This window comes from Arachis stenosperma, chromosome 9 (assembly GCF_014773155.1).
Source record: "Arachis stenosperma cultivar V10309 chromosome 9, arast.V10309.gnm1.PFL2, whole genome shotgun sequence".
In the NCBI taxonomy this organism is placed as follows: Eukaryota; Viridiplantae; Streptophyta; class Magnoliopsida; order Fabales; family Fabaceae; genus Arachis; species Arachis stenosperma.
Genome location: NC_080385.1, coordinates 49695499 through 49721115, shown reverse-complemented (window position 1 = coordinate 49721115; position 25617 = coordinate 49695499). Strand labels below are relative to the sequence as shown.

General features: G+C 38.9%; 2 non-coding genes across 2 annotated transcripts; one reads left to right on the top strand and one right to left on the bottom strand.

Moving 5' to 3' along the window:
* The first annotated feature begins 10500 nt into the window (after window positions 1-10500).
* Window positions 10501-10608, top strand: LOC130953710 (small nucleolar RNA R71). Its single transcript, XR_009075871.1, has one exon. It is a non-coding gene; the product is annotated as a small nucleolar RNA R71 (small nucleolar RNA).
* A 13871-nt stretch (window positions 10609-24479) lies between these two features.
* LOC130953081 (small nucleolar RNA R71) lies at window positions 24480-24583 on the bottom strand. The gene has a single exon (XR_009075255.1). It is a non-coding gene; the product is annotated as a small nucleolar RNA R71 (small nucleolar RNA).
* Between the last annotated feature and the right edge of the window lie 1034 nt (window positions 24584-25617).

The window sequence follows — 25617 nt, the reverse complement described above, 5'->3', positions numbered from 1 at the left end:
CAATTGAGAAGGCATGACCTCAAGCCCGTGGCTAGAGGATGGTTAGAGTTCTACAACGCTCAATCATTCCCACTAGCAACCGGTCCGAAGTTACCATAGACCGGGCCATCATGATCCATAGCATCATGATGGAGAAGAAATAGAAGTTCATGAGGTTATAGCCCAAGAACTCTACAAGGTGGCGGACAAGACCTCCACTTTGGCAAGGTTAGCCTTTCCTCATCTCATCTGTCACCTCTGTTATTCAGTTGGAGTTGACATAGAAGGAGATACCCCCATTGATGAGGACAAGCCCATCACCAAGAAAAAGATGGAGTACACAAGAGACCCCTCTCATCAAGAAATCCCTGAGATACCTCAAGGGATGCACTTTCCTCCACAAAATTATTGGGAGCAATTAAACACCTCCCTAGGAGAATGAGTTCCAACATGGGACAACTAAGGGTGGATCAAGAACACTCCATTCTCCTCCATGAAATTAGAGAAGACCAAAGAATCATGAGGGAGGAGCAACAAAGACAAGGAAGAGACATTGAGGAGCTCAAGCACTCCATAGGATCTTCAAGAGCAAGAAAGAGCCGCATCACTAAGGTGGACCGTCCTTGATCTCCTTGTTCTTTATTCTTCTGTTTTTCGATTTTTATGCTTATGTTTGTCCATGTTTGTGTCTTGTGATCATTAGTGTCTTAGTGTCTATGCCTAAAGTTATGAAGGTCCTATGAATCCATCACCTTTCTTGAATAAAAACGTGCTTAATTGAAAAGGAAAGAAGTGCATGAACTTTAAATTTTATAATAGTTTAATTATTTGATGTGGTGGCAACACTTTGTTTCTGAATGTATGTGAACAGTGCATATGTTTGAATTTGTGGTTCATGAATGTTGGCTCTTGAAAGAATGATGAAAAAGGAGACATGTTACTGAGGATCTGAAAAATTATAAAATGATTCTTGAAGCAAAAAAAAGCAGTGAATACAAAAAAAAAAAAAAAAAAAAAGAGAAGCAAATCGAAAAAAAAAAAATTCGAAAAAAAAAAGGGAAAAAGAAAGAAAAAGAAAGAAATAAAGTTGTGATCCAAGGCAAAAAGAGTGTGCTTAAGAACCCTGGACACCTCTAATTGGGGACTTTAGCAAAGCTGAGTCACAATCTGAAAAGGTTCACCCAATTATGTGTCTGTGGCATGTATGTATCCGGTGGTAATACTGGAAGACAGAGTGCTTTGGGCCACGGCCAAGACTCAATAAGTAGCTGTGTTCAAGAATCATCATACTTAACTAGGAGAATCAATAACACTATCTGGATTCTGAGTTCCTAAAGAAGCCAATCATTTTGAGTTTCAAAGGATAGAGTGAGATGCCAAAACTATTCAGAGACAAAAAGTTAAAAGCCCCGCTCATCTAATTAATACTGATCTTCATAGATGTTTTTGGAGTTCATTGCATATTCTCTTCTTTTTATTTATTTGATCTTAAGTTGCTTGGGACAAGCAACAATTTAAGTTTGGTGTTGTGATGAGCGGATAATTTATACACTTTTTGGCATTGTTTTTAGTATGTTTTTGGTAGTTCTAGTTTAGTTTTTATTATATTTTTATTAGTTTTTAGTTAAAATTCACTTTTCTGGACTTTACTATGAGTTTGTGTGTTTTCTGTGATTTCAGGTTTTCTGGCTGAAATTGAGGGACCTGAGCAAAAATCTGATTCAGAGACTGAAAAGGACTACAGATGCTGTGGATTCTGACCTCCCTGCACTCGAAGTGGATTTTCTGGAGCTAAAGAAGCCCAATTGGGGCGCTCTCAACGGCGTTGGAAAGTAGATATCCTGGGCTTTCCAGCAATATATAATAGTCCATACTTTGCCCAAGATTTGATGGCCCAAACCGGCGTTCAAAGTCACCTACAGAAATTCCAGCGTTAAACGCCGGAACTGGCACCTAAATGGGAGTTAAACGCCCAAACTGGCATAAAAGCTGGCGTTTAACTCCAAGACAAGTCTCTACACGAAAATGCTTCATTGCTCAGCCCAAGCACACACCAAGTGGGCCCGGAAGTGGATTTTTATGTCATTTACTCATTTCTGTACACCTTAGGCTACTAGTTTTCTATAAGTAGGACCTTGTACTATTGTATTTGTATCTGAGAATCTGGGTAGCTATCTTTGTTTTATGCTATCTTAGACCTTTGGGAGGCTGGCCATTCGGCCATGCCTAGACCTTGTTCTTATGTATTTTCAACGGTGGAGTTTCTACACACCATAGATTAAGGTGTGGAGCTCTGCTGTACCTCGAGTATTAATGCAATTACTATTGTTCTTCTATTCAATTCCGCTTGTTCTTTGACCAAGATATCACTTGTTCTTCAACATGATGAAGGTGATGATTGACGCTCATCATCATTCTCACCTATGAACAAGGTGACTGACAACCATTCTTGTTCTACAAGCATATGAGGCTTAGTGAATATCTCTTGGATTTCTGATTGCATGATGCATGGTTGATCGCCTGACAACCGAGTGCTCGCCTGACAAACGAGCCAGCCATTCCATGAGATCAGAGTCTTCGTGGTATAGGCAAGAACTGATGGCAGCATTCAAGAGAATCCGGAAGGTCTAACCTTGTCTGTGGTATTCTGAGTAGGATTCAATGATTGAATGACTGTGGCGTGCTTCAAACTCCTGAGGGCGGGGCGTTAGTGACAGACGCCAAAAGAATCACTGGATTCTATTCCGGTCTGATTGAGAACCGACAGATGGATAGCCTATGCTGTGACAGAGCATCAGGAACGTATTTCCAATGAGAGGATGGGAGGTAGCTGCTGACAACAGTGAAACCCTACACGAGCTTGCCATGGAAAGGAGTAAGAAGGATTGGATGAAGACAGTAGGAAAGCAGAGAGACGGAAGGGAAGGCATCTTCATACACTTGTCTGAAGCTCTTACACCAATGATATACATAAGTATCACTATCTTTATCTTCTATGTTATTTTCGTTCATCATCATATACATTTGAGTTTGCCTGACTAAGATTTACAAGATGACCATAGCTTGCTTCAATGCTAACAATCTCCGTGGGATCGACCCTTACTCACGTAAGGTATTACTTGGACGACCCAGTGCACTTGCTGGTTAGTTGTGCGAAGTTGTGTAATGCCATGGAATTGAACCACCAAGTTTTTGGAGTTCATGACCAGGGATTATGAGAGTTGTGAAAAGTATTGTTCACAATTTCGCGCACCACTGACAAGTCATTGAGACAAGCCTATGGAATAGTAGAGGACGTGCTAGTAAAGGTTGAAGGCCTTTACATCCCTGCTGATTTCATAATCTTAGACACTAGGAAGGAAGAGGATGATTGCATCATCCTTGGAAGACCTTTCCTAGCCACAGCATGAGCTGTGATAGATGTCAACAGAGGTGAGTTAGTCCTTCAATTGAATGGGGACTACCTTGTGTTTAAGGCACATGGCCATCCCTCTGTGACAAAAGAGAGTAAGCATAAAGAGCTTCTCTCAGTTCAGAGTCAAGAAGAGCCCACACAGACAAACTCTAAGTTTGGTGTTGTGAGGCCACAACCAAACTCTAAGTTTGGTGTTAAGATCCCATATCCAAACTCTAAGTTTGGTGTTGGGACTACACTAAAATTGACCTGATCACCTTGTGGCTCCATGAGAGCCACTATCAAGCTATTGACATTAAAGAAGCGCTTGTTGGGAGGCAACCCAATTTTATTTATCTAATTTTTATTTTATTTTGTTTTATTGTTATTTTGTGTTTTATTAGGTACATGATCATGAGGAGTCACGAAAAAATCAAAAAAATTAAAAACAGAGTCAAAAACAGAAGAAAAAAATTTTTCACCCTGGAGGACGCACAGGCTGGCGTTCAACGCCAGTAAAATGCATCTGGCCGGCGTTCCACGCCAGAACAGAGCACCATTCTGGCGCTGAACGCCAGAAACAAGCAACATCCTGGCGTTGAACGCCAGGAATGTGCCTAGAGGAGAAAAGCTGGCGCTGAACGCCAGTAACAAGCATAAAACTGGCGTTCAACGCCAGAAACATGCATTACATGGGCGTTGAACGCCCAGAACATGCACCAATGGGCGTTTGAACGCCAGAATGATGCATGAAGGCATTTTACATGCCTATATGGTGAAGGAATGGTATTTCTTTACACCTCAGGATCCTGTGGACTCCACAGGATCACCTCAGGATCTGTGGACCCCACAGGATCCCCACCTAACATATTCCCACCTTACCTTTTAATCCTAATCACACTCTCCTAATCCTAAATCTCATTTTCCTACTCCCCATGTCAAACTTCCCAACACCATCACCAATCACCTCAATTCCTCTTCCCAATTCCCCATTCACCATTCACATCACCCCACTCTTCCCCATAAACCCCACCTACCTTCATAAAATTCAAATTCAATTTCCCACCCATTCCCACCCAAATGGCCGAACACCCACCCTCCCCTCTCCCTATAAATACCCTTCCCTTCTACTTCATTTTCACACAACACAACCCCTTCTTCTCCCACATAGCCGAACCTACCTCTCTCCCTCTCTACCATATTTTCTTCTTCTTCTACTATTCTTTTCTTTTTGCTCGAGGACGAGCAATATTTTAAGTTTGGTGTGGTAAAAGCATAAGCTTTTTTTTGTTTTTCCATTACCAATGGCACCTAAGGCCGGAGTATCCTCTAGAAAAGGAAAAGGGAAGGCAAAAGCTTCCACCTCCGAGTCATGGGAGATAGAGAGATTCATCTCCAAGAGCCATCAAGACCACTTCTATGATGTTGTGGCAAAGAAGAAGGTGATCCCTGAGGTCCCTTTCAAACTCAAGAAGAATGAGTATCCGGAGATCCGACATGAAGTTCAAAGAAGAGGTTGGGAAGTCTTAACCAACCCCATGCAACAAGTCGGAATCTTAATGGTTCAAGAGTTCTATGCCAATGCATGGATCACTAGGAACCATGACCAAGGTATGAACCCAAGTCCAAAGAATTATCTCACAATGGTTAGGGAGAAATACTTGGATTTCAGTCCGGAAAATGTAAGGTTGGCATTCCACTTGCCTATGATGCAAGGTGATGAACGCCCTGGTGCGCGAAATTGTGAACAATACTTTTTCACAACTCAAATAATCCCTGGTCATGAACTCCAAGAACTTGGTGGTTCAATTCCATGGCATTACACAACTTCGCACAACTAACCAGCAAGTGCACTGGGTCGTCCAAGTAATAAACCTTACGTGAGTAAGGGTCGATCCCACGGAGATTGTTAGCATTGAAGCAAGCTATGGTCATCTTGTAAATCTTAGTCAGGCAAACTCAAATATATATGATGATGAACGAAAATAACATAGAAGATAAAGATAGTGATACTTATGTATATCATTGGTGTAAGAGCTTCAGACAAGTGTATGAAGATGCCTTCCCTTCCGTCTCTCTGCTTTCCTACTGTCTTCATCCAATCCTTTCTTACTCCTTTCCATGGCAAGCTTGTGTAGGGTCTCACTGTTGTCAGCAGCTACCTCCCATCCTCTCAGTGAAAGCGATTGCATATGTCCTGTCACGGCATAGCGGAATTCAGCTGTCGGTTCTCGTTCAGGCCGGAATAATATCCATTGATACTTTTGCGTCTGTCACTAACGCCCTAGCCTGCTAGGAGTTTGAAGCACGTCACAGTCATTCAGTCATTGAATCCTACTCAGAATACCACAGACAAGGTTAGACCTTCCGGATTCTCTTGAATGCTGCCATCAGTTCTTGCCTATACCACGAAGACTCTGATCTCACGGAATGGCTGGCTCGTTTGTCAGGCGAGCACTCGGTTGTCAGGCGATCAACCATGCATCATGCAATCAGAAATCCAAGAGATATTCACCAAGCCTCGAATGCTTGTAGAACAAGAGTGGTTGTCAGTCACCTTGTTCATAGGTGAGAATGGTGATGGGCGTCAATCATCACCTTCATCATGTTGAAGAACAAGTGATATCTTGGTAAAAGAACAAGCGGAATTGAATGGAAGAACAATAGTAATTGCATTAATACTCGAGGTACAGCAGAGCTCCACACCTTAATCTATGGTGTGTAGAAACTCCACCGTTGAAAATACATAAGAACAAGGTCTAGGCATGGCCGAATGGCCAGCCCCCAATTGATCTAAGAACTAGATGTCCAAAGATGATCAAAGGATCAAAAACAATCCAAAGATTTAAATACAATAGTAAAAGGTCCTACTTATAGAAAACTAGTAGCCTAGGGTGTACAGAGATGAGTAAATGACATAAAAATCCACTTCCGGGCCCACTTGGTGTGTGCTTGGGCTGAGCAATGAAGGAATTTCGTGTAGAGACTTTTTCTGGAGTTAAACGCCAGCTTTCATGCCAGTTTGGGCGTTTAACTCCCAATCAGGTGCCAGTTCCAGCGTTTAACGCTGGGATTTCTTAAGGTGACTTTGAACGCCGGTTTGGGCCATCAAATCTTGGGCAAAGTATGGACTATCATATATTGCTGGAAAGCCCAGGATGTCTACTTTCCAACGCCGTTGAGAGCGCGCCAATTGGGCTTCTGTAGCTCCAGAAAATCCGCTTCGAGTGCAGGGAGGTCAGAATCCAACAGCATCTGCAGTCCTTTTTGGTCTCTGGATCAGATTTTTGCTCAGGTCCCTCAATTTCAGCCAGAAAATACCTGAAATCACAGAAAAACACACAAACTCATAGTAAAGTCCAGAAAAGTGAATTTTAACTAAAAACTAATAGAAATATACTAAAAATTAACTAGATCATATCAAAAACATACTAAAAACAATGCCAAAAAGTATACAAATCATCCGCTCATCACAACACCAAACTTAAATTGTTGCTTGTCCCCAAGCAACTGAAAATCAAATAGGATAAAAAGAAGAGAATATGCAATGAACTCCAAAAACATCTATGAAGATCAGTATTAATTAGATGAGCGGGGCTTTTAACTTTTTGTCTCCGAACAGTTTTGGCATCTCAATCTATCCTTTGAAATTCAGAATGGTTGGCTTCTTTAGGAACTTAGAATCCAGATAATGTTAATGATTCTCCTAGTAAAGTATGATGATTCTTGAACATAGCTATTTATTGAGTCTTGGCTGTGGCCCAAAGCACTCTGTCTTTCCAGTATTACCACCGGATACATACATGCCACAGACACATAATTGGGTGAACCTTTTCAGATTGTGACTTAGCTTTGCTAAAGTCCCCAATTAGAGGTGTCCAGGGTTCTTAAGTACACTCTTATTTGCCTTGGATCACAACTCTTATTATTATTATTTTTTTTTTTTCGTTTTCTTTTTTTTTTCTTTTTTTTCGGTTTTTTTTTTTTGAATAGCAATGCTTTTTCTTGCTTCAAGAATCATTTTATTGATTTTTCAGATCCTCAGTAACATGTCTCCTTTTTCATCATTCTTTCAAGAGCCAATCATTCATGAACCACAAATTCAAGATACATATGCACTGTTTAAGCATACATTCAGAGAACAAAAATATTGCCACCACATCAAAATAATTAAACTTTTATAAAATTCAAAATTCATGCAATTCTTCCTTTTTCAATTAAGCACATTTTTATTCAAGAAAGGTGATGGATTCATAGGACATTCATAACTTTAAGGCATAGACACTAAGACACTAATGATCATAAGACACAAACATAGATAAACATAAAGCACTAAAATTCGAAAAACAGAAGAATAAAGAACAAGGAAATCAAGGAACGGGTCCACCTTAGTGATGGCGGTTCTTCCTTCCTCTTGAAGGTCCTTTGGAGTGCTTGAGCTCCTCAATGTCTCTTCCTTGCCTTTGTTGCTCCTCTCTCATGATTCTTTGATCTTCTCTAATTTCATGGAGGAGGATGGCATGTGCTTCACCCTTAGTTGTCCCATGTTGGAACTTAATTCTCCTAAGGAGGTGTTCAGTTGCTCCCAATAGTCTTGTGGAGGAAAGTGCATCCCTTGAGGTATCTCAGGGATCTCATGATGAGAGGGGTCTCTTGTTTGCTCCATCTTCTTCTTAGTGATGGGCTTGAGGTCATGCCTTCTCAGTTGAACCGGCTTTGGATGCCATAAATGGTTATGGAAAAGCAAAAAGCAATGCTTTTACCACATCAAACTTAAAAGGTTTGCTCGTCCTCGAGCAAAAGAAGAAAGAAGAGAATAGAAGAAGAAGAAATGGAGGAGAGGGAGATGGCCTTGTGGTTCGGCCAAAAGGGGAAGAAGTGGTGTTTTATGAAGGATGGATGTGAGTGGTGAAGAGAAAGAGATGTTGAGGTGATTGGTGAATGGGTGAAGAAGAAGAGAGAGTGGTGGGGTTGTTTGGGGATCCTGTGGGGTCCACAGATCCTGAGGTGTCAAGGAAAAGTCATCCCTGCACCAAATGGCATCAAAATCCACGTTTTGACCCATTTCTGGCGTTAAACGCCGGGCTGATGCCCATTCCTGGCGTTTAACGCCAGGTTTTAGCCCTTTCCTGGCGTTTAACGCCAGTCTGGTGCCCCTTTCTGGCGTTAAACGCCCAGAATGGTGCCAGACTGGGCGTTAAACGCCCAACTGCTACCCTCACTGGCGTTTAAACGCCAGTGAGTTCTTCCTCCAGGGTGTGCTGTTTTTCTTCCTGTTTTTCATTCTGTTTTTGCTTCTTTTTTTTTGTGACTTCTTATGATCATCAACCTTCAAAAAAGATAAAAATACAAAAGAAAAATAGTTAACTATAAAACATTGGGTTGCCTCCCAACAAGCGCTTCTTTAATGTCATTAGCTTGACAGAGGACTCTCATGGAGCCTCAGAAATACTCAGAACCGTGTTGGAACCTCCCAACACCAAACTTAGAGTTTGAATGTGGGGGTTCAACACCAAACTTAGAGTTTGGTTGTGGCCTCCCAACACCAAACTTAGAGTTTGACTGTGGGGGTTCTGCTTGGCTCTGTTTTGAGAGAAGCTCTTCAAGCTTCATCTCCATGGTGACAGAGGGATATCCTTGAGCCTTAAACACAAAGGATTCTTCATTCACTTGAATGATTAGTTCACCTCCATCAACATCAATCACAGCCTTTGCTGTGGCTAGGAAGGGTCTGCCAAGGATGATGGATTCATCCATGCACTTCCCAGTCTCTAGGACTATGAAATCAGTAGGGATGTAATGGTCTTCAACTTTTACCAAAACATTCTCTACAAGTCCATGAGCTTGTTTTCTTGAGTTGTCTGCCATCTCTAGTGAGATTTTTGCAGCTTGCACCTCAAAGATCCCAAATTTCTCCATTACAGAGAGGGGCATGAGGTTTACACTTGACCCCAAGTCACACAAGGCCTTCTTGAAGGTCATGGTGCCTATGGTACAAGGTATAGAAAACTTCCCAGGATCCTGCCTCTTTTGAGGCAATTGCTGCCTAGACAAGTTATCCAGTTCTTTGATGAGCAAAGGGGGTTCATCCTCCCAAGTCTCATTTCCAAATAACCTGTCATTTAGCTTCATGATTGCTCCAAGGTATTTAGCAACTTGCTCTTCAGTGGCATACTCATCCTCTTCAGAGGAAGAATACTCATCAGAGCTCATGAAAGGCAGTAGTAAGTCCAAGGGAATCTCTATGGTCTCAGTTTGAGCCTCAGATTCCCAAGGTTCCTCATTGGGGAACTCATTGGAGGCCAGTGGACGTCCAGTGAGGCCTTCCTCAGTGGCGTTCACTGCCTCTTCTTCCTCCCAGAATTCGGCCATATTTATGGCTTTGCACTCTCCTTTTGGATTTCTTCAGTGTTACTTGGGAGAGTGCTTGGGGGAAGTTCAGTAATTTTCTTGCTCAGCTGACCCACTTGTCCTTCCAAATTCCTAATGGAGGATCTAGTTTCAGTCATGAAACTTTGAGTGGTTTTGATTAGATCAGAGACCATGGTTGCTAAGTCAGAGGTATTCTGCTTAGAGCTCTCTGTCTGTTGCTGAGAAGATGATGGAAAAGGTTTACCATTGTTAAACCTGTTTCTTCCACCATTATTATTGAAACCTTGTTGAGGTCTCTCTTGATTCTTCCATGAGAGATTTGGGTGATTTCTCCATGAAGAATTATAGGTGTTACCATAGGGTTCTCCCAGGTAATTTACCTCTTCCATTGAAGGGTTCTCAGGATCATAAGCTTCTTCCTCAGATGAAGCATCCTTAGTACTGTTTGGTGCATTTTGCATTCCAGATAGACTTTGAGAAATCAGATTGACTTGTTGAGTCAATATTTTATTCTGAGCCAAAATGACATTCAGAGTGTCAATTTCAAGAACTCCTTTCTTCTGACTAGTCCCATTGTTCACAGGATTCCTTTCAGAAGTGTACATGAATTGGTTATTTGCAACCATTTTAATCAGTTCTTGAGCTTCAGTAGGCGTCTTCTTCAGATGAAGAGATCCTCCAGCAGAGCTATCCAAAGACATCTTGGATAGTTCAGAGAGACCATCATAGAAAATACCTATGATGCTCCATTCAGAAAGCATGTCAGAAGGACATTTTCTGATTAATTGTTTGTATCTTTCCCAAGCTTCATAGAGGGATTCTCCATCCTTCTGTCTGAAGGTTTGGACTTCCACTCTAAGCTTACTCCATCTTTGTGGTGGAAAGAACTTTGCCAAGAAGGCATTGACTAGCTTTTCCCAAGAGTCCAGGCTTTCTTTAGGTTGAGAATCCAACCATATTCTAGCTCTGTCTCTTACAGCAAAAGGGAATAGCATCAGTCTATAGACCTCAGGGTTAACCCCATTAGTCTTGACTGTGTCACAGATTTGCAAGAACTCAGCTAAAAACTGATGAGGATCTTCCATTGGAAGTCCATGAAACTTGCAATTCTGTTGCATTAGAGAAACTAATTGAGGCTTAAGCTCAAAGTTGTTTGCTCCAATGGCAGGGATAGAGATGCTTCTCCCATAGAAATCAGGAGTAGGTGCAGTAAAGTCACCAAGCACCTTCTTTGCATTGTTGGCATTGTTGTTGTTTCGGCTGCCATTGTTCTTCTTCCTTGAAGAATTCGGTCAGGTGCTCTAAAGAGAGTTGTGTTTTGGCTTCTCTTAGCTTTCTCTTCAAGGTCCTTTCAGGTTCAGGATCAGCCTCAACAAGAATGCCTTTGTCTCTGCTCCTGCTCATATGAAAGAGAAGAGAACAAGAAAGTGTGGAATCCTCTATGTCACAGTATAGAGATTCCTTTAGGTGTCAGAGGAAAAGAAAAATAGAAGAAAGAAGAAGGAGAATTCGAACTTGATCAGATATAGTTCGAATTGTGCATTAAGAAGGAGTGATACTCCATAAATAGAAGGATGTGAAGAAGAAAGGGGGGGTAATTTTCGAAAATTAATTATAAAATTTTGAAAACATTTTGAAGAACACTAATTGATTTTCGAAAACAAAAGTGGGAAAGAAATCAAGTGATTTTCGAAAAAAAGATTTTGAAATTAGACATCAAAAAAGATTTGATTGAAAACTATTTTGAAAAAGATGTGGTTGAGAAGATATGATTGAAAAGTTATGGTCAAAGAGATGTGATTGAGAAGATATGATTTGAAAACAATTTTAAAAGATGTAATTTGAAAACAATTTGAAAAAGATTTGATTTTAAAAATTAATAACTTGCCTAACAAGAAAAGATATGATTCAAACATAAAACCTTTCTCAACAGAAAAGGCAACAATTTTGAGATGTTCAATCAAATCATTAATTGTTAGTAAGTATCTTTTAAAAAGGAAAGAAATTGATTTTGAAAACATTTGATTGAAAAGATTTGATTTGAAAAAGATTTGATTTTGAAAAACTAAAAAATTGATTTGAAAACAAAATCTTCCCCCTAGCACCATCCTGGCGTTAAACGCCCAGAATGGTATACATTCTGGCGTTTAACGCCCAAAATGCTACCTCTTTGGGCGTTAAACGCCCAACCAGGTGCCCTGGCTGGCGTTTAAACGCCAGTCTGCCTTCTTCACTGGGCATTTTTGAATGCTCAGCTTTTTCTGTATAATTCCTCTACAGTATGTTCTGAATCTTCAATTCTTTGTATCATTGACTTGAAAAGACACAAATTAAAAATATTTTTGGATTTTTTTAATAATCAAAATGTGACAAGAATCAAATAACAATGCATGCAAGACACCAAACTTAGCAGTTTGTGTACTACTGACACTAACAATATGAAAATGCATATGAGACACACAAAATACTTCAAGTCAATAGAATTCAAAGATCAAAACAAAGAAATATATGCATGGATTCGAAAATTATAACAAAAACATGCATTTGACACCAAACTTAGGATGAGACACTAAACTTAAGCAAGAAACATCAAATATTTTTGGTCTTTTTATGATTTTGTAATTTTTTGTGTTTTTCGAAAATTAAATGGGAAAAGGTATCAAAATTCTTAATGAGAATTCCAGGAATCAGTGCAGTGCTAGTCTGAGACTCCGGTCCAGGAATTAGACATGGCTTCACAGCCAGCCAAGCTTTCAAAGAAAGCTTCGGTCCAAAACACTAGACATGACCAAAGGTCAGCCAAATCTTAGCAGATCACTGCTCCAAGAGCAAAATTGATGAGAATCAACAAGCTCTTGTGGTGATAAGTTGAAACCTCGGTCCAATCAGATTAGACATGGCTTCTCAGCCAGCCAGATTTCAACAAATCATCATGAAACTCTAGAATTCATCTTCAAGAATTTCGAAAAAAAAAAATAATACCTAATCTAAGCAACAAGATGAACCGTCAGTTGTCCAGCCTAAACAATCCCGGGCAATAACACCAAAAACTTGATGTTGTTGCCGGATCTTGGCACTGATGTTACCAAAAGCTTGCTCAAAACTTGAACAATCCCCGGCAACGGCGCCAAAAACTTGGTGCGCGAAATTGTGAACAATACTTTTTCACAACTCAAATAATCCCTGGTCATGAACTCCAAGAACTTGGTGGTTCAATTCCATGGCATTACACAACTTCGCACAACTAACCAGCAAGTGCACTGGGTCGTCCAAGTAATAAACCTTACGTGAGTAAGGGTCGATCCCACGGAGATTGTTAGCATTGAAGCAAGCTATGGTCATCTTGTAAATCTTAGTCAGGCAAACTCAAATATATATGATGATGAACGAAAATAACATAGAAGATAAAGATAGTGATACTTATGTATATCATTGGTGTAAGAGCTTCAGACAAGTGTATGAAGATGCCTTCCCTTCCGTCTCTCTGCTTTCCTACTGTCTTCATCCAATCCTTTCTTACTCCTTTCCATGGCAAGCTTGTGTAGGGTCTCACTGTTGTCAGCAGCTACCTCCCATCCTCTCAGTGAAAGCGATTGCATATGTCCTGTCACGGCATAGCGGAATTCAGCTGTCGGTTCTCGTTCAGGCCGGAATAATATCCATTGATACTTTTGCGTCTGTCACTAACGCCCTAGCCTGCTAGGAGTTTGAAGCACGTCACAGTCATTCAGTCATTGAATCCTACTCAGAATACCACAGACAAGGTTAGACCTTCCGGATTCTCTTGAATGCTGCCATCAGTTCTTGCCTATACCACGAAGACTCTGATCTCACGGAATGGCTGGCTCGTTTGTCAGGCGAGCACTCGGTTGTCAGGCGATCAACCATGCATCATGCAATCAGAAATCCAAGAGATATTCACCAAGCCTCGAATGCTTGTAGAACAAGAGTGGTTGTCAGTCACCTTGTTCATAGGTGAGAATGGTGATGGGCGTCAATCATCACCTTCATCATGTTGAAGAACAAGTGATATCTTGGTAAAAGAACAAGCGGAATTGAATGGAAGAACAATAGTAATTGCATTAATACTCGAGGTACAGCAGAGCTCCACACCTTAATCTATGGTGTGTAGAAACTCCACCGTTGAAAATACATAAGAACAAGGTCTAGGCATGGCCGAATGGCCAGCCCCCAATTGATCTAAGAACTAGATGTCCAAAGATGATCAAAGGATCAAAAACAATCCAAAGATTTAAATACAATAGTAAAAGGTCCTACTTATAGAAAACTAGTAGCCTAGGGTGTACAGAGATGAGTAAATGACATAAAAATCCACTTCCGGGCCCACTTGGTGTGTGCTTGGGCTGAGCAATGAAGGAATTTCGTGTAGAGACTTTTTCTGGAGTTAAACGCCAGCTTTCATGCCAGTTTGGGCGTTTAACTCCCAATCAGGTGCCAGTTCCAGCGTTTAACGCTGGGATTTCTTGAGGTGACTTTGAACGCCGGTTTGGGCCATCAAATCTTGGGCAAAGTATGGACTATCATATATTGCTGGAAAGCCCAGGATGTCTACTTTCCAACGCCGTTGAGAGCGCGCCAATTGGGCTTCTGTAGCTCCAGAAAATCCGCTTCGAGTGCAGGGAGGTCAGAATCCAACAGCATCTGCAGTCCTTTTTGGTCTCTGGATCAGATTTTTGCTCAGGTCCCTCAATTTCAGCCAGAAAATACCTGAAATCACAGAAAAACACACAAACTCATAGTAAAGTCCAGAAAAGTGAATTTTAACTAAAAACTAATAGAAATATACTAAAAACTAACTAGATCATATCAAAAACATACTAAAAACAATGCCAAAAAGTATACAAATCATCCGCTCATCACGCCCCTACACTAGAAGGGTCAACTTTGATCAAAGGTTGGACCAAGTCCTTATGGACATTTGTGTGGAAGGAGCTCAGTGGAAGAGAGACTCCAAAGGCAAGCCAGTCCAACTAAGAAGACTGGACCTCAAGCCTATAGCTAGAGGATGGTTGGAGTTCATTCAACGCTCCATCATTCCCACTAGCAACCGATCTGAAGTTACTGTGGATCGGGCCATCATGATTCATGGCATCATGATTGGAGAGGAAGTAGAAGTTCATGAGGTCATCTCCAATGAAATCTACAAAATAGCCGACAAGCCCTCACCTATGGCACGGCTAGCTTTTCCTCACCTTATTTGCCATCTATGTTACTCAGCTGGAGTTATCATAGAAGGAGATGTCTCCATTGAAGAAGACAAGCCCATCACCAAGAAAAGGATGGAGCAAGCAAGAGAAGCTCCTCACGGTTCTCAAGAGGTGCATGAGGAAGCTCATCATCAAGAAATCCCTGAGATGCCTCAAGGGATGCACTTTCCTCCAAACAACTATTGGGAGCAACTCAACACCTCCTTAGAAGATTTAAGCCATAATGTAGAACAATTAAGGGTGGAACATCATGAGCACTCCATCATTCTCCAAGAAATAAGAGAAGATCAAAGAGCAATGAGGGAGGAGCAACAAAGGCAAGGAAGGGACATAGAAGAGCTAAAGAACATCATTGGTCCTTCAAGAAGAAGACGCCACTAGAGGTGGATTCATTCCTTGTTCTTTATTTCTTTCTGTTTTCGGTTTTTAGTATTGTGTTTATCTATGTTTTGTGTCTTTATTTCATGATCATTAGTATGTAACCATGCCTAAAAGCTATGAATAAATTCCATTAATCCTTCACCTCTCTTAAAAGAAAAATGTTTTAATTCAAAAGAACAAGAAGTACATGAATTTCGAATTTATCCTTGAATTTAGTTTAATTATATTGATGTGGTGGCAATACTTTTGTTTTCTGAATGAATGCTTGAACAGTGCATATGTCTTTTGATCTTGTTGTTTATGAATGTTAAAATTGTTGGCTCTTGAAAGAATGATGAACAAAGAGAAATGTTATTGATGATCTGAAAAATCATGAAATTGATTCTTGAAGCAAGAAAAAGCAGTGAAAAAGAAGAAGCATTCGAAAAAAAAAGAGAGTATATAGAAAAAGAAGGAGCAGTAGAAAAAGCCAATAGCCCTTAAAACCAAAAGGCAAGGGTAAAAAGGATCCAAGGCTTTGAGCATCAATGGATAGGAGGGCCCAAGGAAATAAAATCCAGGCCTAAGCGGCTAAATCAAGCTGTCCCTAACCATGTGCTTGTGTCATGAAGGTCCAAGTGAAAAGCTTGAGACTGAGTGGTTAAAGTCGTGATCCAAAGCAAAAGAGTGTGATTAAGAGCTCTGGACACCACTAACTGGGGACTTTAGCAAAGTTAAGTCACAATCTGAAAAGGTTCACCCAGTTATGTGTCTGTGGCATTTATGTATCCGGTGGTAATACTGGAAAACAAAGTGCTTAGGGCCACGGCCAAGACTCATAAGTAGCTGTGTTCAAGAATCAACATGCTTAACTAGGAGAATCATTAACACTATCCGAAATTCTAAGTTCCTAGAGAAGCCAATCATTCTAAACTTCAAAGGAAAAAGTGAGATGCCAAAACTGTTCAGAAGCAAAAAGCTACAAGTCCCGCTCATCTAATTATAATTAATATTCATTGATATTCTGGAATTTATAGTATATTCTCTTCTTTTTATCCTATTTGATTTTCAGTTGCTTGGGGACAAGCAACAATTTAAGTTTGGTGTTGTGATGAGCGGATAATTTATACGCTTTTTGGCATTGTTTTTGGGTAGTTTTTAGTAAGTTCAAGCTACTTTTAGGGATGTTTTCATTAGTTTTTATGTTAAATTCACATTTCTGGACTTTACTATGAGTTTGTGTGTTTTTCTGTGATTTCAGGTAAATTCTGACTGAAATTGAGGGATTTGAGCAAAACTCTGAAAAAGGCTGACAAAAGGACTGCTGATGCTGTTGGAATCTGACCTCCCTGCACTCGAAATGAATTTCTGGAGTTACAGAACTCCAAATGGCGCGCTTTCAATGGCGTTGGAAAGTAGACATCCAGGGCTTTCCAGCAATATATAATAGTCCATACTTTATTCCGAAATTGATGACGTAACTTGGCGTTGAACGCCAAGTACATGCTGCTGTCTGGAGTTAAACGCCAGAAAAACGTCATGATCTGGAGTTGAACGCCCAAAACACGTCATAACTCGGAGTTCAACTCCAAGTGAAGCCTCAGCTCGTGGATTGATCAAGCTCAGCCCAAGCATACACCAAGTGGGCCCCGGAAGTGGATTTATGCATCAATTACTTACTCATGTAAACCCTAGGAGCTAGTTTATTATAAATAGAACATTTAACTAATGTATTTGACATCTTTTGATCACTTTAGATCTGAAGAACATCTTTGAACGCATAGTTCTTAGACCACATGGGGGCTGGCCATTCGGCCATGCCTGAACCTTTTCTTATGTATTTTCAACGGTGGAGTTTCTGCACACCATAGATTAAGGGTGTGGAGCTCTGCTGTACCTCAAGTATTAATGCAATTCTATTTTCTTTTATTCAATTCTCTATTATTCTTATTCCAAGATATTCATTCTCACCCAAGAACATGATGAATGTGATGATTAGATAACCCTCATTATCATTCCCACTTATGAACGCACGTGATTGACAACCACTTCCGTTCTACATGCAACAGAGCTTGAATGTGTATCTCTTAGATTCTCCAACAGAATCTTCGTGGTATAAGCTAGATAGATGGCGGCATTCATGAGGATCCGGAAAGTCTAAACCTTGTCTATGGTATTCCGAGTAGGATTCTGGGATTGAATGACTGTGACGAGCTTCAAACTCCTGAAGGCTGGGCGTGATGACAAGCGCAAAAGAATCAATGGATTCTATTCCAACCTGATTGAGAACCGACAGATGATTAGCCATGCGAGTGACAGCCGCAGAGGACCATTTTCACTGAGAGGATGGGATGTAGCCACTGACAACGGTGATGCCCTACATACAGCTTGCCATGGAAAGGAGTAAGAAGGATTGAGTTGAAGCAGTAGGAGAGCAGGCGTCCTTGAGCCTTACAGTACCTCCATATGCTTATCTGAAATTCCCACCAATGAATCTGCATAAGTGTTCTATCCCTTTTATTATTTCATCTATTTTCTTATTATTAATTTCCGAAACCATAAACAATTTTAATCTGCCTAACTGAGATTTACAAGGTGACCATAGCTTGCTTCATACCAACAATCTCCGTGGGATCGACCCTTACTCACGTAAGGTTTATTACTTGGACGACCCAGTACACTTGCTGGTTAGTTGAACGGAGTTGTGAATTCAACCGATGCCATAATAATGATCTCATACAAAATAGTTAGAACATTGATCACAATTTCGTCCACCACCTGTCATCCATGGCATGCAATAATATGTGATAAGCAAATTAACTTTGGATATCTACAAAGCAGAAATTAATCCAACTATTAGCCCTTCTAAGCAGCTATGTTATATGCAATTAGAGCTACAAAGCTTTGATTCATAATCAGGTAAAAGAGAGAAGAAAACTTACCCCATTCATGGCATTCTGCAAAACTGAAACTGAACTACAAACAGAATCCATGGATCATAGCTATTAACAAAATTTAGAATATAATTTGAGAAACAAGCAGAAGTTACAAATAATTAAGCAAAATTGAAACTGAACTACAAATTCACAAAACTTAAGAATTCACAGCTTGAGAGACAGGAACTAAAAACAACTAAAAAAATTGGAAAAAAAAAACAACACAATACGAATAAAACACCCCTAAAACATTCAACTTCTCCTTATTCCCAATCTCTGCCAATCAATTCTTCCTCAAAAACCAAGAGATTAAAATGGGATACCAAGATGAAGAAGAAAGGTTGGAATATCATCATATCTAGAATATCATTAACTATGTTGATCAATTAACTGGCTACACAAAAGATAAGAAAATATAACAAATACCACAAGTAAAGAGCAATCCCAGTTAATTCTTAAATACTTGATATTAGTCCTTTGAAGATCTCACCTGTTCTCTGACCAATCAGGCAAATGAGCTCCATAGCTCCCCACTGAACCTAAGATTAGAATAGGGTGCTTCTTGAAGATTCTACCATCAGCATTGACACCTGAAGAGCAGAGCAGCAAGCTGAGGTGCGGTCAGGCGAGGCGTGGTGCGACGACACGATGCGCGGCGAGGCGATCCACGGCGAGGGAACGCGACGGAAGTGACACACCACCAACATGAAGCATAGCAGAGCAGACGCTAGGGTTCTTTATTTTTAGGACAAAATGCTAAGGGTTAGTTTTGGTATTTTAAAAAGATAGGGGTGGATTTAATTAGTAATTCTAATCTAATTAGGAGAATATTCTATTTTTAAACATAATATTTCGTTATCTCAAATGATTTTGTCACGGCAAGGACTAAATTAAAAAAATAATTAACGTATAAGGACTCAATTAAAAAGAAAAAAAGTATAGGGACCTAATTAAAAATTTAGTGAAACTATAGGGACCAACATATATATATATATATATATATATATATGATTGAGCCTATTTATGAATTAATACGTTGAATTTGTCAAAACTCAATCTGACTAATTTAATTTAGGATGATACTTGCATAAAGACGCGTAAAACATCTTTTTGTAAATATACTTATGTGTCACATTATTATTGGATGTATTAATGAATCGGTTATTTTTGAATTTTTTAACAAACTAGAATAAAATCGATTTTTTTATAACAATAACAATAAACTCAATTGTTATCAGATCCAGTCAAACCGACTAATTTACATAATTCACTGGATCATGGTTTTTTTATTTTTTTAAACAAAAATTAAGGATATATTTGTCTTTTTATCAAAAAATTTAAACATAATTTGATTTAAATTGTGTAAATTGGTTGGATCAAATTGGGTTTAATAATTATAATGCAGACAATTGAGTTTATTATTGTTGCTATATTAAACCGATTTTGTTTTGGTTTATTAAAAAATAAATTATTAACCGGTTTAATAAAAATATCCAATAATATCATGACATATGTAAACGTCTTAAAAAAAAGACATTTTTAATATCTTTATTGAAATAATCTCTTTTAATTTATGGGCTCAATTTTAAGTTCAGGCCATGAATTCCTTACTCCCACTTTTATGTGGGAGTATCATTAGCCAACACTAAAATAATTACAAAAAAAATCCATTTTTTTGTTCTTAAAAATAAGTAATTACATATTGACCCCCTAATTATTTTTTTTACACATTTTTCTTTTTTTCTTTAATTTCAGATTCAAAGTAGTGGTGAGAGTGAGACATTTGGTCTGCAAGATTTTTTTCCTCTTTCAATCACTGTAGTAGTGTAGCCATTCTCTCTTCCTCTCTCTCTGCAGTCTCTTGTTCGCTTCAGTCGCCGCGCAACATGCTTCAGCTGCCGCCGCACAAGCTTCATCCGCCGCCGCAACAAGCTTCCGCCGCCACGCAATAATCTTCCACCGCAGCGCAACCCGCTTCCCCTGCCGCTGCGCAACACGCTTACGACCACCGCAACCTAATTTTCTATTAGGTGTCGTTTTCTCCCAATCTCTTATATATGATATATTTTATTGTTAATTGTCCTTTTATGTGTTTTAATCTACGTTAATTGCTTTCATACTTTTTGTATAATTCAAATGTGCAGTTGTCCTTTAAGCTTTTGATTTTGTTCTTCAAAGTCCCGCCTATTTGTTTTTCTTAATATTATACAGTAATTTTTAACTCTCTTTGAAATCATGTTGTTATGGCTTACGAATGAACTTGTGTCAATTATATATGAGAAATAAAAGGTTCGACAGGTCTAGCATGCACACACAAGTGGTACTAAAGCTGCAAAGATAATTCTAAATTTTACTGACATTCAATTATATTTTTGTTTCTGAAGCAGAGTCTCTTTTTTTGTTTTTGTCATATTAATTACATCACAACAACACTACATAATTCAATTGAAATACTCATTGTTGTATATTTACTGGAACATGAACATGAAATCATTCTCAATTGTATTAATGTTGATAGCTGATTTTAGAGTTCCAATAATCTAGAAATAGCGGTGATATCAAAATGAAAATAATAATAACAAATATATAAAGTTGACTACATGTGTAATTTTGGTTTAGTTAATTAGATCAGTTACTGTTCGAGTGCAAACTGAAAAGGTGTAATAGCATATAAAATCAAAGTATAATAATAAGACAATATTCATTAATTTTGAAGCTTAGAGCATAACAAGTAGTTAATAAACAAAATATGAAAAAGTGTAGAAGAGGAAAGAGGCACAGAAAACCCAACGGCTGCTGTGCATCTTTTAATTAAGGAGCTTCTGTCTCATCTGTTCTTGTTTTTTGAGGTAACTTTTATCTTGTATGCGAAAGATTGTCATAAGAAATTGCTTGTTGAGATTTGTAGCACCTGTATTTATGTTTTTTTCCTTCTTTTTTTATTATTTAAAATGAGACAATTGATGAGCGGATAATTTATACGCTTTTTGGCATTATTTTTAGGTAGTTTTTAGTAAATTCAAGCTACTTTTAGGGATGTTTTCATTAGTTTTTATGTTAAATTCACATTTCTAGACTTTACTATGTGTTTGTGTGTTTTTCTGTGATTTCAGGTAATTTCTGGCTGAAATTGAGGGACTTGAGCAAAACTCTGATAGGAGGCTGACAAAGGACTGCTGATGTTGTTGGAATCTGACCTCCCTGCACTCGAAATAGATTTTCTGGAGCTACAGAACTCCAAATGGCGCGCTCTCAACGGCGTTAGAAAGTAGACATCCAGAGCTTTCCAGCAATATATAACAGTCTATACTTTATTCAGGAATTGATGACGTAAACTGGCGATCAACGCCAGTTCCATGTTGCTGTCTGGAGTCAAACGCCAGAAACACGTCACAACCCGGAGTTGAACGCCCAAAACACGTTACAACTTGGCATTCAACTCCAAAAGAAGCCTCAGCTCGTGGATAGATCAAGCTCAGCCCAAACACACACCAAGTGGGCCCCGGAAGTGAATTTATGCATCAATTACTTACTCATGTAAACCCTATTAGCTAGTCTAGTATAAATAGGATAATTTACTATTGTATTAGACATCTTTGGTCTCAGTTTTGTTTTATTCTTCATCTTAGGAGGCTATTGATCATGTTTTGGGGGCTAGCCATTCGGCCATCCCTGAACCTTTCACTTATGTATTTTCAACGGTGGAGTTTTTACACACCATAGATTAAGGGTGTGGAGCTCTGCTGTACCTCAAGTTTTAATGCAATTACTACTGTTCCTATTCAATTCTCTTTATTCCTATTCTAAGGTATCCGTTGCACTTCAACTTGATGAATGTGATGATCCGTGACACTCATCATCATTCTCACCTATGAACGCGCGTGACTGACAACCACTTCCGTTCTACCTTAGACCGGGCGCATATCTCTTGGATTCCTTAATCAGAATCTTCGTGGTATAAGCTAGAATTGATGGCGGCATTCATGGGAATCCGGAAAGTCTAACCTTGTCTGTGGTATTTCGAGTAGAATTCCGGGATTGAATGACTGTGATGAGCTTCAAACTCCTGAAGGCTGGGCGTTAGTGACAGACGCAAAAGAATCAAGGGATTCTATTCCAACCTGATTGAGAACCGACAGATGATTAGCCATGCTGTGACAGAGCATTTGGACCATTTTCACTGAGAGGATGGGATGTAGCCATTGACAACGGTGATGCCCTACATACAGCTTGCCATGGAAAAGAGTAAGAAGGATTGGATAAAAGCAGTAGGAAAGCAGAGATTCAGGAGGAGCACAGCATCTCCATACGCCTATCTGAAATCCCCATCATTGGATTACATGAGTAACTTTATCTTTATTTTATGTTTATTATTTATTATATATTTTCGAAAATCCATAATCAATTATTATCCGCCTGACTGAGATTTACAAGATGACCATAGCTTGCTTCATACCAACAATCTCTGTGGGATCGACCCTTACTCACGTAAGGTATTACTTGGATGACCCAGTACACTTGCTGGTTAAGTTGAACGGAGTTGTGTCCACACATAGCAAAGAGCCATTAAATAAATCTCATGCAAATACAAAGAGAATGAATCACAATTTCGTCCACCAAGTTTTTGGCGCCGTTGCCGGGGATTGTTGAGTTTGGACAACTGACGGTTCATCTTGTTGCTCAGATTAGGTAATTTTCTTTTCAAAAACTTTTCAATTTTAATTTTTTTCTCTCTCCTCATAAAAAATTCAAAAATAAAAAAAATATCTTTTCCTTATTTTTCTCAAAATTTCGAAAATTTGAGTTGATTTAGTCAAAAATTTTCAAAATTAGTTATTTCTTACAAGTCAAGTCAAATTTTCAAAAATTAAAAATCTTATCTTTTCAAAATCTTTTTCAAAAATCATATCTTTTCCCATTTTTTCTATTTTTCGAAAATTTCAAAAATCTTTTTCAAAATATTTTCAAAATCTTTTTCTTATCTTTATATCATATTTTCGAAAATTCACTAACAATTAATGTGATTGATTTAAAAATTTGAAGTTTGTTACTTTCTTGTTAAGAAAGGTTCAATCTTTAAGTTCTAGAATTTTATCTTGTAGTTTCTTGTTAGTGAAGTAATTAAATTTTAATTTTAAAATTAAAATCTTTTTCAAATCATATCTTTTCTATCTTATCTTTCTATCTTATCTTTTTATCATATCTTTTTCAAAATGTTATCTTTTTCAAAAATTTGATTTCAAAATATCTTATCTAACTTCCTATCTTCTTATCTTTTCAAATTTGACTTTGATATCTTTTTCAACTAACTATTTGACTTTCTGTTTGTTTCTTATCTTTTTCAAAACCACCTAACTACTTTTCCCTCTTCAATTTTCGAAAATACCTCCCTCTTTTTCAAAAATTCTTTTTAATTATTTTAAATTTTAATTTTAATCATATCTTATCTTTAATTTTCAAAATTACTAACTCCTTTTCAAAAATTAATTTTCGAATTCTCCCTCTCTTTTCTTATTCTATTTAATTATTTATTTACTAACACTTCTCTTCACCTCTCTTCATCTAAAAATCCGAACCCATTCTTCTTCACTCTTCTCCCCTTTCTTCTTCTACTAACAATAAGGAACTTCTTTACTGTGACATAGAGGATTCCTCTTTTCTTGTTTTCTTCTCTTTCATATGAGCAGGAATAAGGAAAAAGGCACTCTTGTTGAAATTGATCCTGAACATGAAAGGACTCTGAAGAGGAAACTAAGAGAAGCTAAACAATCCAAAAACAACCTTTCAGAAATTTTTGAACAAGAGAAGGAGATGGCAGCCGAACCCAACAACAATAATGCAAGGAGAATGCTTGGTGACTTCACAAAACCAACGTCCAAATTTGATGGAAGAAGCATCTCCATTCCTGCCATTGGAGCTAACAATTTTGAGCTTAAGCCTAAACTAGTTGCTTTAATGCAACATAACTGCAAGTTTTATGGACTTCCATCTGAATATCCTTACCAGTTTTTAACTGAGTTCTTGCAGATTTGTGAGACTGTAAAGACGAATGGAGTAGATCCTGAAGTCTACAGGCTCATGCTTTTCCCTTTTGCTGTAAGAGACAGGGCTAGAATATGGTTGGATTTACAACCTAAGGATAGCCTGGACTCCTGGGATAAGCTGGTCACGGCTTTCTTGGATAAATTCTTTCCTCCTCAAAAGCTGAGCAAGCTTAGAGTGGATGTTCAAACCTTCAAGCAAAAAGATGGTGAATCCCTCTATGAAGCTTGGGAAAGATACAAGCAGTTGACCAAAAGGTGTCCATCTGACATGTTTTCAGAATGGACCATATTAGATATATTCTATTATGGTCTATCTGAGTTTGCGAAAATGTCATTGGACCATTCTGCAGGTGGATCCATTCACCTAAAGAAAACACCTGCAGAAGCTCAAGAACTCATTGACATGGTTGCAAATAACCAATTCATGTACACTTCTGAGAGGAATTCCATGAATAATGGGACGCCTCAGAGGAAGGGAGTTCTTGAAATTGATGCTCTGAATGCCATATTGGCTCAGAACAAAGTGTTGACTCAGCAAGTCAACATGATCTCTCAAAGTCTGAATGGATGGCAAAATGCATCCAACAGTACTAAAGAGGCAGCTTTTGAAGAAGCTTATGATCCTGAGAACCCTGCAATAGCAGAGGTAAATTACATGGGTGAACCTTATGGAAACACCTATAACTCATCATGGAGAAATCAGCCAAATTTCTCATGGAAGGATCAACAAAAGCCTCAACAAGACTTTAACAATGGTGGACGCAATAGGCTGAGCAATAGCAAGCCTTTTCCATCATCTTCTCAGCAACAGACAGAGAATTCTGAACAAAGCTCCTCTAATTTAGCAAACTTAGTCTCTGATCTGTCAAAAGCCATTTTCAGTTTCATGAGTGAAACAAGATCCTCCATCAGAAATCTGGAGGCACAAGTGGGCCAGCTGAGTAAGAAAGTCATTAAAACTCCTCCCAGTATTCTCACAAGCAATACAGAAGAGAATCCAAAAGGAGAGTGCAAGGCCATGGATGTAATCAATATGGCCGAATGCACAAGGGAGGAGGAGTACAAAAATCCTAGTGAGGAAGACCTCCTGGGACGTCTCTCAAGCAAGAGGGAGTTTCCTATTAAGGATCCAAAGGAATCTGAGGCTCATATAGAGACCATAGAGATTCCATTAAATCTTCTTCTGCCATTCATGAGCTCTGAAGTCTATTCTTCCTCTGAAGAGGATGAAGATGTGACTGGAGAGCAAGTTGCTCAATATTTAGGAGCTATCATGAAGCTGAATGCCAAGTTGTTTGGTAATG